This window comes from Saimiri boliviensis, chromosome X, assembly GCF_048565385.1.
Source record: "Saimiri boliviensis isolate mSaiBol1 chromosome X, mSaiBol1.pri, whole genome shotgun sequence".
Taxonomy (NCBI): Eukaryota; Metazoa; Chordata; class Mammalia; order Primates; family Cebidae; genus Saimiri; species Saimiri boliviensis.
The window spans coordinates 25,979,486-25,996,002 of NC_133470.1; the positions used below are offsets into that span (position 1 = coordinate 25,979,486).

General features: G+C 35.7%; 1 protein-coding gene and 1 pseudogene across 1 annotated transcript in view; one reads left to right on the forward strand and one right to left on the reverse strand.

The window, feature by feature from the left end:
* IL1RAPL1 (interleukin 1 receptor accessory protein like 1) overlaps positions 1-16,517 on the forward strand; it is a 1,349,174-nt gene that overhangs the window by 404,971 nt on the left and 927,686 nt on the right. The window lies entirely within an intron of this gene.
* On the reverse strand, positions 10,304-10,422 carry LOC120366718 (5S ribosomal RNA; annotated as a pseudogene).

Genomic DNA, 16,517 nt, shown 5'->3' on the forward strand with positions numbered 1-16,517 from the left:
GCAAGTTTCAGTTTTTTATAAGGATTTAGAAATAAACCAAATGGGTACAAGAAGAAGACATTCTTAATTTATTCAAAAAACATTAATTCATTGAACAAATATTGAAAAGTATATACTATATATCAGTGATCACATCAATCACACTGGAAGAAATCAGTTCCAATTTGGCCATGGGATGTTGTAGCTGTTCTTAACTTCTATGATTCATAAGTTTATAACTCCCTAATGAATCCTTACATCTATGTACATTTGAGTATCACAATAATGAATAATACCATTTTGCTTATATAAGCTTTATGAATGTGAAATAGAAAGCAACAATAGCATTGAAGTTACAAACCCTTAAAATACTTTTCCACAAAAATGTATCCTTTTTCAAAACCTAATTTTTTAAGCCAAGCAAGGTTGGGCCTGGTTAGTACTTGGATGTGAGACCACGTGGGAATACTGTGTGATATAGACTTTAATAAAACAGAAAGGAAACCCTAACTTAAAATATATGTAAGTTCTTAAAAAACATATCTTGCCATAATTTATGAAAACCCTTCTATATAGCATTTTCATTGTTTTTCAGCTACATAACACCAGTCTAAAAAAGCACATGTAGAATATTTATATGTAGTATATATATTCAACTAACATGCGTATCCGGTCTCATGAAAAACAAATCAAAATGGAAAGAGCAGTAGAGAATTTTCAGTGTAGTTAAGCCACACTGCTTTCCCTGATTTTGAAAAATCCCTTAAGATACAGGTTTTACTACTGTACTTGGTCAGGGTGTGATAGATTACCTGTTTCACAATCACCTCAGTAACTATTAACTGCCAACTTCAAAGCTGTATTGTTCTACCAAAGCAAAACCACCATCAGAAGAGATTTCTTCCCCGGCCCCACTGACACTTGTAAATTACCTATAAAATTGTCATAATGGATTAGTAATTGGAGAATTCTGAGTGATTTTTGTTTATAGTCTTAAAATATATGAATGAAGAAAGAAATAGTTTTGGCGAAACAAGTTCAGAATTCTTGATGAAGCTGTTCCTTGGAGTCAAAGGGAGTGTGCTGCCATTGCCACTCAAGATTCTCCTTTGTAATCTCTAGCAGATAATCTATAAATCCCAATGACCTACAAGAGCAAGACAAGGACTGCAGGTGCTCAGGCACCATGATATCATTAGCAATAATCAATGCATGGCTGTGTTTTCTCACTAATACATGGATAGAGTACCAAATTATTGAGCAATGCTAGATCTCTCTTTTATCGAGCTCATTAGTCTTAGAAGAATTCATTAATCATTTAAGCTTAGAAGAAAAATGTAACTTAGGATTTGGCAGAACGATCAATGGGACATACATGAGGGAGTGTGTGTGTTCAAAGAGGAAGGTAAAAATAATTGCAAGTTTTAGCATTGGATTTAGCATAGGATAAGTGGACCTATCTGTATTTGGTGATGAGAGGGAGATCATACATGGAGCTAGCAACATAGGTATACACAAAAAACAAATAACTCCAAAAATTATATGTGCATGTATTTCTTTAACAATTTAAAGTTTTATTTTATTTTCCAGTAATTCTAATCAGCATAGTTAACTTTCTAGCCTCATATCTAGTTGGTCAGCACATCCTGTCATGGCCACCATTAAATTATATCTTCTTTACTTCCTTCTTTTTATGCCTACTTCTGGAAAGTTATTTCAAAGCCGCCTGTATTTTCATCTGAATGTTGTAATAACCTGCTGTCTGGCTTCTCTGTCATTTTGCCCAGTTGATCACTAACATTGACTTCCTTATTTAAAAGCAGTCCAGATCTCTTCATTGCCTACCCACAAAATCCAAACTTTCTAGCATGAATTTGAAACTATAATTATTATCATTTATTAAGAAATTTATATTGCTAGACATAAAACATGATTATCACTGGGTGCAGTGGCCAACGCCTGTAATCCCAGCACTTTGGGAGGCCCAGGTGGGTGGATCACCAGAGGTTGGGAGTTCGAGACCAGCCTGACTAACATGGAGAAACCCCGTCTCTACTAAAAATACAAAATTAACCAGGCGTGGTGATGCTTGCTTGTAATCCCAGCTACTTGGGAGGCTGAGGCAGTAGAATCTCTTGAACCTGGGAGGTGTAGAGGTTGTGGTGAGCCGAGATTCCACCATTGCACTCCAGACTGGGCAAAAAGAGCAAAACTCCATTTCAAAATAAAATAAAATAAAATAAAATAAAATAAAATAAAATAAAACATGATTATCTCCAACTACCAAACCGACCTTTGGAGAGAGGGAATTGTTATGTCTTGCTTTGCAGGAGAAGACTTTGATACACAGAAAGGTTAACTATCTTTCCAAGTTCAAGGAGCTGGTGTAAGAGACTGAACTAAAATTCAAAACACTTGCTGTGACTGCAGAGCTCAGGCATTTCCCGTTACACCATGGTTCTGTTTAAACCTGACCCATTTCACTTTTATAGATTCAGTAACTGCCAGTCTCACCTTCTTGTACATCTTATACATATTTAGCTTTACCCATCCACCATGATTTCAATCTCTCACACTTTTCCCCATCTTCATCCTGTTGGTCATGCCCTTCCCTCTGTTGTTTCCTTGGTCTTTAGTCATTTTCATTTAGATGACGTCTACGAATCTATCCAGGTTCTGTTCAAATGTCTCTTCTTCTCTGAAGTCTCTTTTACCCTGTTGAGTTTGCCCCCTACCCATGCAATATTTCCAGAGCATGTGATACATACTTCTATTGCTGCACCAATCCTGTTTTTGTAGTTATTTATCCGTGTATCCGTAAGTCACCATGACTGCTTGAAAACAGAGCACTTTTATTCTTACTTTGTTATTTATGACACAGTGACTGTCCCATCAAACATGCTCATACATATTCAATGAGTGAATTCTTTACCCATCTCAAACCAATGCATTGTGGCAATGGCACACACCATTAGTTTTTATAAGTAACTTTTGAAAATTAAGCCAAAAGTATCTTCATGTTAATTTATAGTGCAATTTTGCACATGTTGTTATAGTTGAGAATTGGTTATTTTTAAGATTTATTTCCCACCCAAACACCACAGCTCCATATTTCACCATTTTCCAATATAACGTCTCATCTTGGCTGTAAAGAATACCTAAATTTTGGCCTTAGGTAGGACAGATATGTTTGATTGGACTTTCTCTGACTGATTTGGTTAACCTTACAACTGGACTTGTGGTTCTTGTTTAGTTTTCTTCTATTATGTGTTTGGATATTTGTTTGTTTATTACAGATATTAAACTTGTAAATTGAATGATTCTCTGTAATTTTTCAGACCCATCATCCCATCTGTCTTTCCACATACTGATGTAGCAACTATGAGTGCTTTTAAAGCTCTTGTATCTAAACCATAGCTCTGTTGGGGTCAGCCTCTGCTTCATTCATTTAAAACCTATTTTGTGTATGCCCTATTTGATGAACCAAGTACTTTCCCTGTTCTTGAGAAACTCATAGTGTATCCTTTGGTTTATGATCTAGCCTACGACTCACATAGAACATTAATTTTGAAAAGTTCAAGGAGACCTCTTTGGAGATTACACATTTGTTTTAGTTGTGCTATTAGTGAGTTTAATCATATAATTTTGCTCAGACAAATTTCTTAGGGGTCTACTCTGGGCCTACAGAGCGGGGCAAGGGCTCAGAATAAATTGGTGTAGTGGTTTTAGATGCTGGGACTGGAATAAAACCTGGCTGTGACTCCTGGCTTCTCCCACACCTGCTGAGTGATAACCTGCAAGTTACAGTATCTCTCCGAGTTTTCTTTTTGACATGTGTAAAATGTAGATAATAGTTCCCTCATAGGTATGGGATGATTAAATGTGATAATTAAAAGAAGCATACGACATTATATGATCTTTGATCAATGTCCAGTTTTTGTTATTTAATTATTAATAGTTTTCAATAAATATTAGCCAAATGAATAAATTTTAAAAATAAACACTGAAGTTATGTTATGACTTTTATGTGTATCTCCGTTCTTGAAGTTTTGACAGAGTTATAGAGATTGAACTCTGAATTTTGGCTAAATAAACCTCTATTAATCCGATGTGCGTAAATCCTGAATTAAGGTTTCCTTTAGTACTATTACTATTCTTACGAATAATACCTTTTTATAGCATTTCTGTTTTAATATATATTTCTCATTACCTCCTAAAATACTTAGAGCAATCCCTGTAAGGGCTGGTGTTACTTTTCTTTATAGATAAGTAGACTAACACGTACAGGGATTCAGAATCTTGATCTACACCATTTGGCTCATAAATGGCCAGCTCAGTCCTGGAACTCCCAGGTGTCCTACTCCTGTACTTCTTGCCTCTCTTCCCTAAATTTTGGTTAGTTGAAAAGTGGACAATTATCTTCTGGAATTTTCTGTATGTAATGTAATATAGCTATAGTGTGTATATATAGAGAGTGGGATATATGGAGATGGAGCTACTGGCCTAAGGGTATGTATAGATACAAATGGAATGTGCATACACATTTTAAATGCATGCCAAGTGGAACACTGGAGTTCTTCATATTTATTCAAAGTGTGGTTCATTTGGAGATATTCAACTATAAGTGTCAAGTCAATTTGGATTCAAATAAATTATTTTATCCCTACTCTTTATTTTATTATTATTATTATTTATGCAATGGAGTTTTGCTCTGTTGCCAGGCTGAAGTGCAATGGTGTGATCTCGGCTCACTGCAACCTCCACCTCCTAGGTTCAAGCAATTCTCCTACCTCAGCCTCCTGAGTATCTGGGACTACAGGCATGCGCCACCATGCCTGGCTAATTTTTTTTTGTATTCCTACTCCTTAAATGTTTAATACAAATTCATCTGACCAATGCTTATCTCTTCAGACTCATACCTTGTCATTTGTTGTTCTTTTTTTTCTCAAAATCATCATATGATTCAGCTGCATAGAAGTATTGTGGTGAATACTTGTTTCATACTTCTTTCTTATTATCTTCACTCTACCAGTGTTCTCCCTGCCCCTTCTGCAACTCTTCTTTATCTTGGGAAATGCTGGATTATCTTTGAAGACAGCAACTGGTTGCCCCTTCTGTGATGCCCTCTTTCAACTCTGTAGATTAAACATTTTTTGGAACTTATAACACTTTAGCTGTCCTATCACATTAAACAACATTGTTCTAAGTCATTCTGGCATTCTTTAGCGCTAGTACAAAACCTGGTACAAATGTGAAATCAATTAATGTTTGAACTGGGCTAAAAAACTAGGATACATGTGTCTTTGAGAATTTGCTGAAGGAAAGTTAGAAGTCAAAAAAAAAAATGAGCAACTTTCTAATTGATTGTTTTCTTTCAACTCCAAATGTTCATTCAATAAGCACATGTTCATGAACACCTATGAAGTCTCTTCTCCTCATGGAAATCTTACCCTCATGGAAAATATTTTCTAATGTGAAGAGATACACAGTAAGATAAACATATAAAATATCTTACATGGTGATAAATGCTTTAGAGAAAGATAAAGCAGAAAGGTAGTGTATACAATACTGAGAGAAACTTGCAGTTTTAAATAGGATGGCAGGGAAGAATCTGCTGATTAGGTGATATTTGAGAAAGAGGGGAAGGAGATAAGAGATTGGGGTATTAGGATGTCTTAGGGAAGAGCATCCCAAACGTAACAGCAAATGCAAATAACAAGAAAAATGAACATGTATGTCATGTTCAACGAAGAGCTAGGAGGTCAGAGTGGCTGGAACACAGTGAATAATGGAGGAGAAAAAGAAGGCAAGTTCAGAAAAATTCATATAACATCTTGTAAGTTAAAGGAATGATAGTTAATATGAGTAAAATGGGATGTGAATGGAAGGTTTTGAAAAAGGCATAATGTCATCTGACAATATTTTGAAGGAATAACTCTGGCTTCTATATTGAGAATAAAATGAGAAGGGTTAGTACGGAAAGCTGAGCAGAGGAACAAAGGAAAGAACAGGGACATCAGTTATGAATCCATTGGAATAGTTCAGGCCAGAAATGGTGATGACTTGGTTTATGGTGGTAACAGTAGAGGTAATGACAGGTGGTGGCTTGTGAATATATTTTGAAGATAAAGATAACAGAACTTCCTAAGAGAGAGAGGGAGAGAGCAAGAGAGTGAGTGTGTGTGTGTGCGCGCGCGCGCGTGTGTGTGTATGTGTGTATATGAAAAATAAGATATTTTTTCTTATATATTTACTCATATAATCTTATATATACTTATATATATTTAATTGGTTCACAGTTCTGCAGGCTGTACAGCAAGCATAACAGCTTCTGCTTCCAGGGAGGCCTCAGCAAACTTACAATCATAGCAGAAGACAAAGGGAAAACAAGCATGTATTACATGGCCAAAGCAGGAGCAAGAGAGAGAATGGGGAGGAACCACACACTTTTAAACAACCAGATCTCATGAGAACTCACTCACTATACAGTACCAAGAGAGGATGGTGCTCACCCATTCATGAGAACTCTGCCCCATGATCCAATCAACTTCCACTAGGCCCCACCTCCAACATTGGGGATTACAGTGAACATGAGATTTGTATGAGGACACAGATCCAAACCATATAAGGAGCCTTTAGTGACTTTGATGAGTAGTTTCCAAAGGTATTGGGAGTAAAGGCATAATTGAAAGAGGGATTTAGGTTAAGAGAGAATTAAGGAGAGAAATAGGAGGTAAGAACAAGTGTTAAAAAATGAACAAGTTTCACATTTGAGGAGAACAAGGAAATGGAATTGAAAATGTGAGTGGGAAATATGGTCAAGAGAGGATGTTTTTAAGATGGGAAAATTATAGCATAGAATACACACAGGAATGACCCAGAAGAGAGGAAGAAATTGGTGATGCTGGAGAGAGTAGAGCTAATTGCTGGAGCCAAGTCCTTGAGTAGGTGAGAGGGAATGGAATCTGCAGCACACAAGGTGTGATCTGTCATCAGAACAAAGACTAGTGATCCACAGTGTTGGGCACCAATGCAGGCCTGTGGGAAGATACGTTGACAGGAGGCTAGGGAGCAACTGTTTACTGATTGTTTCAATTTTCTCAGATAAATGAGAAACAAGCTCATCAACTGAGAATGGGGAAGGAGGTGTTAGAGGTGTGAGGAAAGGGGAGAGAATAAAATAGTCATTCAGACCGTAGGTTCTCAAATGTTGCTGTGTACTAAAATTACCTCAGAGAGCATTTAAAACCTCCAAAGTCCAGATTGTAACTAGGACAACTTTACTCAGAATCTTGGGGTGATGCCTTGCTTTAGTACTTTTTAAAAATTCCCCAATATTTATGTAAATTTGAGTTTGAGTAAGATTGCTGAGTCATGCTGGGAGCCAACTTGAAGCTAGTGGTCATGAATTCAACATGGGACTAGTCAGAGAGATTATGTGTTTGTCTCCGGAAGTTTCCATAGCATGAGAGTGAACAGTGAATGAGTGGAGAGTTGGCAGTAACCAGGGTTTAAGGTTTATCAAGTTGGCACAAGATTTGAGAGGCAGCAGAGAAATTTAAAGATATGTTCAAAAAGTGTTTACGATAATCCATGGAGTTTATATTTGATAAGAAGAGAAATGATGATAGGAATAGCATAAAGGATAGTGAAAAGCCCGTAGACTGAATGGATTGTAGGGCCTGGTAATATCAAAGTATTGTTGGAATGAGGTACTAGATGGAATCATCCGGAGACTTAGAAGGTGGAGGTCAGAAAGTGTGATGTTTAAAACTGAGTTTCTAACAAAATCTATCGTATGGCCACAGAACCAAGTGGCCAAGGCAGAGTGGAAGACAAGGTCTCTGGAGTCAAAAAGTGCAATGAATTACTAGGGCAAGATGGTGAGAGAACTGTTTTCAACAGGTATTTAAAGTACCAGAAGTTATGAAAAACATCATATGTTGGAAAGGGTAACCGTTAGGCAGGAACTAAAATCTTCAGGAAGTGAGGGGATGATACCACTCCTCTCACTCCCTGAAGAAAATGAGAGTAGCTCCTCATTGTCCTACTTTCACAGATACTGATTCCATCTTTAGACATTTTGAACAATGCAAAAACATGAATTTTCTTATACTTTATTCAATATACATTCATGTGTAGCCAGGTACCAGCATGTTCTTTTTTACCCTATTTTATTCTGGTTATTAGTAATTCACTAGTTTCTAAAGCTAATTGTGTCATCATTGCTTTTTACACTTGAAATATCCAGTCATTATTTGTGCAGAGCCAATTTTTCTTCTTGAAAGAATGTATCTCTTAGCTAAAAGAATGGTCCAAAATGGCAATCAAATTATTCTCCATGGAGAATACCTTTTTGCTTCTCTAGTTCTCCCCTTTGACATTAGCCTTAATCTGATAGCAAAATCAGCAATCCTAAAACAAAAGGAAAAATGATGTTTCTGAAAAGAGAGAGTTAGAAAAATTACCAGCACACTGAATATGTATTTCAAAAAACACCACATACTGAATATGTATTTCAGTCTCTTGGGTAACAAGTTCGTTGTGATGGTTGTTTTTTGTTTTCCCTTTGGTAATGGCAGTATATTCTGGGGCGAAAATGCAATATGTTGATTTTTTAAAAAGCCTATTAAATATTTCCAAAGCTAAAAATACCTGAAGCCTTTAATCTACCACATGAAATTGTAAATGATCCCTAATGGTGGAGTTCTCTGTGCTCCAAGTTCATCAGAGTTGACTGATGGATGTTTTCAGATCATTCCTGAAGTTATAGCACATTTGAACAATGAGGATTTGAGGGATAGTGTACAAATGCTCATCTTTCTATGACTGAGATGGCAGAGCATTTCAGCTGAGACTCGGTGAGATTTACTACCTCTATCTATATCAACCACCAAACATGCAAATCATCTTGACTCCCAGGAGAGCCATGGCTCATTCACTGAAATAGAATGGTTCTCTGTCACTTGGCTGTAACTCTCTTCTTTCACCTCCCATCTTTTACACAGACTGTTTCACAAATGTGAACAAACTGATTTCTCTGCCATTCCAGTTTTCTCATCTCTTCAAATTGATATCTTTTCCAGCACATCTTTGCTGATTAAGCTAGATCATATTTCCACTCCATTAAATGTTACTGACTGTTCTTACCAACTCATATTTACATATCAAGTTAAACATTTGTTAACGCACATGAAGTTTATTATAATAAACTTCTGTGTTCTCTGCTTAAATTATCCTACTTGATTTTTATATTAATTTCTTACGTAATTCTTTTGTCAAACATGTATAACTTGGAGTTGGAATGGCCTAGTGTAGATCTTGAATCTTACTCTCTGCATCTTCTGCCACATTGTCCACTTAGGATGCTTGTAATTAGTGTGTAGATTTGACGTTTTAAGTGAAGTATTCCAGAGCAAGAGTTTTCCGTCAAGAGGGAGTTCGCAGTTGTGTTGAGAACAGATGCACATTTGAGTCACCTGAGTATTTTTTTTTAGTTTTATACAGCACATACATTCCTTATTTCTAGCCTACTTCCACAAACAAATCTGTTAAGGCTCAAGGGTCAAGTATCTCAAATCTGATAAAATTTTATGCTTAGATCAGGGACAGTGGCTAAAGACAACATAGTCAGCATAAGAACTTTGTATCTTTTGCCTACTTAAATTTACAGTTATTTTCCAGTGGTGCTGCCTAACTCTTTGCTGATACCTATACTTTACATTAGGTAACCTGGGCAGCTTGCTATAATCATCTGTGAGAAAGCTCCTCAGGAATCCACCAATGGGCACTAGAATCAAAACTTGACTTCATTCTTAAAATTTCCTCATTTATAATATGGGGATAATCATAATACCTTCCTTATGGAGTTCTTGTGAGGATTAACTGAGTCATTGCATGTAAAGCACTTAAAATACAGGAAACAGTCAGTAAATATTATTATTCATATGGTGTTCTTCAGTAGCCAAAATATAACACCATACTATTTGCATTCAGTGCCTTTCTGTTGTGGAAGCTTCTCTTCAAACAAGGGTATGTATTTCATTTACTTTTAACATTTTGCTTTTGAGAGAGCTTGAGATATATTTCATAGTTGCCTACAGGCAAAGAGAGGTACCAATAAATTGAATTCTGCATCTTGGATCATAAGGTAAGTGCTGAAATGCAATGATCTAACCACAGGATCAGAGCTTCTGCCACTAAACCTGAGTGTCATCAACCTTACTGGTTCTTTATTTAGATACTCTTGTCCAAAGGTCTTAAACATATCCGCAATACTATCATGCATCATTTTATTATTATTATTTTTTTAATTTAAATAAAAAGCCTACAGCACCCACTGTTCCCAGCCAGTCTCCGATTCAAGTACTAACCAGGCCCAATCCTGCTTAGCTTCTGAGATCAGATGAGACCAGTCGTGTTCAGGTTGGTATGGCCATAGACTCATGAATCATTCTTAACTGGAGAGCAATACATTTTAGCTAGGAAAAATCCTGAATTCAACTATCATTACGCATAATGTAAATATGTTTAACCGTATTAAGTAACTGCTCCAAATATGAAACACACATGCATATCATTTGGTATGGATGCATCCTTGACTGCTATTTACTTTGCTGAAGTGTCCATCTCTCTATCCACATTTGAATTATTTAAATTACTTGGAGAGCCAAGATGGCCCCCAGAGTAAAATTTCCCCGATTGGCCTTCCACTGCTACTTGTTCATGTAGTAATTTTCTCCATCCTGTATACAGACATTGGAGTATTCTACTCCAAAGAGGCGCTAGGATTTTTATCTCTTCCCCTTTCCCAGTCCTTCTGACAACTCTCCCTCCATTGTTTAAAGCAGTGTTAAAATTCTCCAAATGTTCATCATTGCCTCTTTCTACTTTCAGTATTCCTCTAGCAGTGCCACTAATCTAAAGCATATGTTCCTGATTTCCCTTCCCTCATGACTTATGATTTATAATGGATTAGCATGAGCCTAGGAACATTGTACTTCTTGCCCCATACATATTTAGAGGTTCCCAATTTACAGTAAAATAGGAGTTTGTCATGGGAGCAATTTGTCCATCTATTTTTATTATATTTTAGTCAACACTATATATTTCCATATCATATTATTCTGATAGAAATAATCATAAAAAAATACAATTATTCATTATTTTCTTGGTATTTATCTTATCCACTGAGTAGCTTTGACTATACTTAAAGAAATTTCTACACTTATTTAACAGATTAAAAATTATAATTTGTAATTAATTGGTAGTAATATAGTGAGCAAATGAAAGTATGGCACAAAAGTCTTTCTGAAAATGTTTCTACAACATAAGTACAGACAACTCTGAGATTTCTGGAAGTTAGTACACGGAAGGCATAACCAATATTATTGTCAATATTTTAAATTCACTTCAGGTAGGATAAAGGATGTTAAAATATTTTTCTTTCAATATTTAATATCACTAATAGGGCCAAGAACATTAGAATGCATGTGTGTAACATAAGCTCAAAGGTCTAGAGCAGTACTATTAAATAGAATTTTCTGCAGCAATGCTCATTTTCTGTATCTACACTCTCCAAAATGGAAGCAACTAGCCACATGTGGCTATTGAACACCAGAAAAGTGGTTAGTGTAACTGACCTGATATTGAATTTTAACTTGTCTATAAATTTTACTGATTTGATTAAATTATAAATTTAATTATAAATAACTACATGGGGCTATTGTCTACCATACTGGATGAACAGTAAAACTTTAGAGACTTCCAAGTTTCTCTTGATTGTAATTCACACAAGCCTGGGTTATCTTGTGGTCATTCTCAGCCCAATGTCACACCACAAAGCAGCACAAATCCTACATTAAAACAACCACGTAAAAAGACCTATAAGAAACTACCGTAACACCCTGAAAAATAATTTTGATATGTACTGTTTTGCAAGAGTGTCAAAATATTTAAGATCCTTTTCACACATCTTTCCCCTTGAAGACCTCTCACTATGCTTCTTCAGTGCTTTCTTCTTGTTTCTCCTCCAAACATTTTCCCCCAACTGACCTACACATCTCAGACATCCTTCCCTTCTCTCATTCTCATCTCTTCTCTAGACCTTTTAAGATTTGTCACTTTATCCATTACCCTCACACATCAACAGGTCCCTGATCATGCACACTAAACACAAAATCCTCATCCCCAGAGAAGGCATTTGCTATCTGTCACAAGAATAAATATTTGTAAAGGCTAAATTGTGGGCTGTATATTAGAATCATTTCTAGATGTCACCCTTTTTTCATCCTCTAGGCTAGATTATTTCTAATCTGAATTTCATGAAGCCTCTAGAGTTTAAGAAAAAAGTTAATGCTTATTGAGTGCTTTGAGTAGTAGCAGCACCTCAAGGCAATAACATCTCAAGGTCTCTTCCATCTCTTTGATCTGATGAAAAAATGAATAATAAATATAAACTGGATATGATACAAACCAATGAGCAAATCACTTTTTAAGTGAAATTAACAGAGGAAAAGATTTTAAAAGGATGCCCTTTATCTTCCCTGGATGGGGAGCTTATCCTTTAGACTTTAGGTGGTGTTCATTTGGGATACAGTCAACAAATATTTGTTGAACCTTGACTGAGTGTTAGGCACTGTTTTAAAGTGATTTTATTTGTATTGGTAATAAAAAGATGATGGTCTTTGCCCATATAGAGCTTACAAATGCTAAAGGAGGCAGAGAGAAAACAACAAAACCTGTAACCTAAATATAAAATTACCAATTGTGATCACTGTAATTAGAAATTGATGGGGTTGAATAATAGAGTAGCAGGGTGAAAATGCCATACTAACACATGGCCATTAGAAACTAAGTCATCCTACATAACGAATATGCATAGAGATGTTCTTTTTGGTTTTGTAGATTTGATGTTAGTGTAACTCATCCTTTTCTATATTATATATTGCCATCCTGAAATGGTCTTTGGTAAAACCACATCTGAATTTTTGATTAGCAAATGTGAAATAAAGACTTCAGCTTATGCTGTGTAGGTGTTGAATACCTATTAACAATTCAGTATGAATAACATTTCCATCTTTACCTAATGAGCACATTTAAAAAAAATTTGTCCATTTTGTGAAAATGAGTAGAAGTTGAAAAATGCAATGCTGATGATGCTAAGAAAGGTAGACTCATGATGATTATTATGCATATTGTATTAGCCTCAGATGGCTCTAAATGCATTAGATATAAGCTGGTAGACAGTGGGCTACATAAGGTAGAAAAATAAAGTCAAAGAAGACATAAAACTTGCTGACACTGCAGCAACCTCAAAGTTGTGCCTAAAAGAGGAGATTTAACCGAGTATTTTTTAAAAAGTAGATGCTAGGTCTTATACAGTAGAAACTTGTTTCGAGTCGTGTGAGTCTATTAAAAAATTTCCCATTAAGAATTTACTTTAAAATTCTTAATTTGTGTAGAAATTACATGGAATATGTCTTATAAATTGTCTTTTCCCCCGAAAGTGTTATTTCTTCCCATTTTATACCTAATAAGGTTGAGTAAATGGAGGAACATAATATAACTAGAAAACTGCATAGATAAGATTAAAATGTAGAATGTTTTGGCTTCAAAGTCTGTGTTATTATTAGTTCATGATTATTTATAAAATTATATTTATCAGTGATTTTAGTGGATTATCACAAAACTGGGTTCTTCCTTCACTCATGTAGACAGAAATAAAGAGTGAAACTATAACACACAAGGGAATAATTTGAAATATGCTCATTGTTCTTGCTGTTGTCAAAAATGAGAATTTTATATTATTTTCTTTTTAAAACACAATCTGCTTTTCTGCACAGAAAAATATATCCATTTTTCTTTAGAAATTTACTAAATTTTTAATTTGCTAATCCCAAGGGAAGGATTATTTTCTTAGGATTAAGTGTAGTAAATTGGTATTACAATGTTGGGAAGTAAAGTGCAGAATTCTATTAAGGACTTAGTGATTTGGATTTGTCAGAAAAGAGCCACTGTCTGATGTAATTTGCATGGTGATGTGTGTGTGCACAGTTCTGTTTCAGTTTGGAGACTTTATCTTTGAATTTTCACTGAGAAGATATTGGCTTATTCCTATTTTAGAATCTTGTTAGCCATTACCCTGGACACACATATAGAGAAAGATTAACTCCTTAGTACATGTGCTATTGAAATATTGCCTATGATCAGTGCCTCCTTAGGGAAACTGGGTTTTTTGTTAAGAGTCTGAAAGTCTATTTAGGAAAGTTGTTTTCAAAGAGTGTCCTGAAGGTTACTTGGTATGACTTAACAGCAAAGTCAATTTAACAGTAGCTTGCCTTGCAGAATCCTGGATCTATCAGAGATTCAGTTCTCTATGCTGTGTGGGAAAATTATACTGGCTGATTTCGGGAGAAGTTACTGTGGGAACACATTTTGGCACATTTCTGCTGAAGCCAGAAACCTGGATGCTTTGTTCTTTGTGAGGTATCAAAAATAAAAATTCATGAAATTCTGACATCCTGCCTGCTCCCTTATCTGGGTTAAATGCTGTGGTAAACTTCTCTTTCAGTTGAAATACTTGAAAAGAAAAGCAATACACATGCACCGACTTACATTTACACACACACACACACACACGCACACACACACACATATCATTACTTGAACTGTCCGTTGAATCCTAATTACTGAACTCATATACTGCTTCTTCCCAAGGAACATAGAATATTATTCTTATTAAGATATGGCATACATATCCTCACTGATGACCTACCCTCTCAATTCTCCTTGCTGGTTTATTGGATTAACATAGAGAAGCAGAAGTCTTATATAGAAGGAATATGTTGACAATTGGTGGGTTTTATTTTGATAATTTCACCAACTATATGAATTGACTTTGTCAGTCATTAAAGTAAGTGTGCTGAATGCCCTCTGTGTGTGCATCAGGACAAGTGGTCTAATCAAGTTCAACTCTTCTGTGTCTATTTGACTCAGCTTAATTAAAATTCAGCCCTGCTTTGGAGCAAGCCACAGTGGGTTGGCAGACCTTCAAAGAGCTATATTGCAGCAAACAATAAAAGTGATAAAGGCACACAATAGCAATCAATACAATACAAATGCCCCTGTTACTCACAAATCCAGTGGAAAGTGATTGCTTGAAACATTCTTGTCCACTTCTCATCATAAAATTAAAGTTTTTGCATCACTTCATTTGTAAGTTTGCCTACGCTCTCCTTGTCAATGGGCTTGCTGTTTTTTTTTTTTTTTTTTTTTTTTCTTGTTGTTGTTGTTACTACTAATGGAGTGAAAGAAAATGGTAGTAAGATAAATCTGCTCAATACACATAAAATACTTTTTAAATTTTTACACGTTTTGTTTTATTTGTTACACATATGGGTAAAAACTTACTCGAAGGATTTTTACCTGTATGAGGAAAACAGCCAAAATTCATCCTCCTTTCCTTTGTAGTGGAGGGGGTATATTCTTGGTGATCATCCCTTTTTTTTTTTTTTTTTTTTTCCAGTCCACTGTTTTTGGCTGGCTGCCACAGTCCCAGATTTTCTCACAAACTGCCATCTGGCATTCTTGCTGTCCCTCACATATAGCTTTGTCAGGACCTCCTCCAAGCAGGCTGGAGAATTTCACAGCTTGGGGGCATGGGAGTATACACGAAGTTGCAGCCACTTCAGGGTTGATTTCTCACCTACAACCCACATATCTGTCATTGCTAGATGTTTAGTGGAAAGAGCTGCCAGGGCACTGGAGATTAGGGGAGCTGGAAAGAAGTATCAACTCACCTCTGATGAGCTGTATTTTTTAGCCACTCTGCATTTGAAGAATAGAGATTTTAAAAACCTAGTCTCTGTATTTTACATAATCATCGTGGAACATCACTGTGGGTAAATTATTATGAAAGATACTTCTAAAAATTCAAGATAGAGATATTGATAGCATAATATCTCTTATAGCACACATGATTGTTACACCATCTCAAAGTTTTCAGTGAATGCTTTTATCTAGTAAGACTGAATCTGCATATATAATTGAACAATGTAACTAAGATATAAGAGAAGGGAAGTTTCACATTGCATTCACAATACATACATGAGGCCACCAATTGTAGAAATCTGCAGGAAATGTTTTTGTTACAGTTTTCAACCCAGTGAAACACTATCTCTTCTGTGTGTATGCTTTAGGTTTCATTTTGGCTTCTGGGCTTTAATGAATATAGTTCTTATAAAGGTATGTTTCGTCATTGTATTAATTACATCACTGACATCACTGACTCCAGTAGCTGAAAGAGATACACTGGGATAGAGCCATCACAACTGTTCACAAAATTCTGGCCAGTGGAACAGCCAGTCACAAGGCCAAGATTTTGTGAACTGTGTCTATGGTTGTATTTCAGCACATCTCTTATCTTCTGGAGTAGAAGTCACATGCTTTTCATTTCTTTTATATTTCACCCATTACCTACTTATTGCCCTAAATCATCCTAAACTTTGATTGTTTTGTTATTCTGTTCAAATCATAAA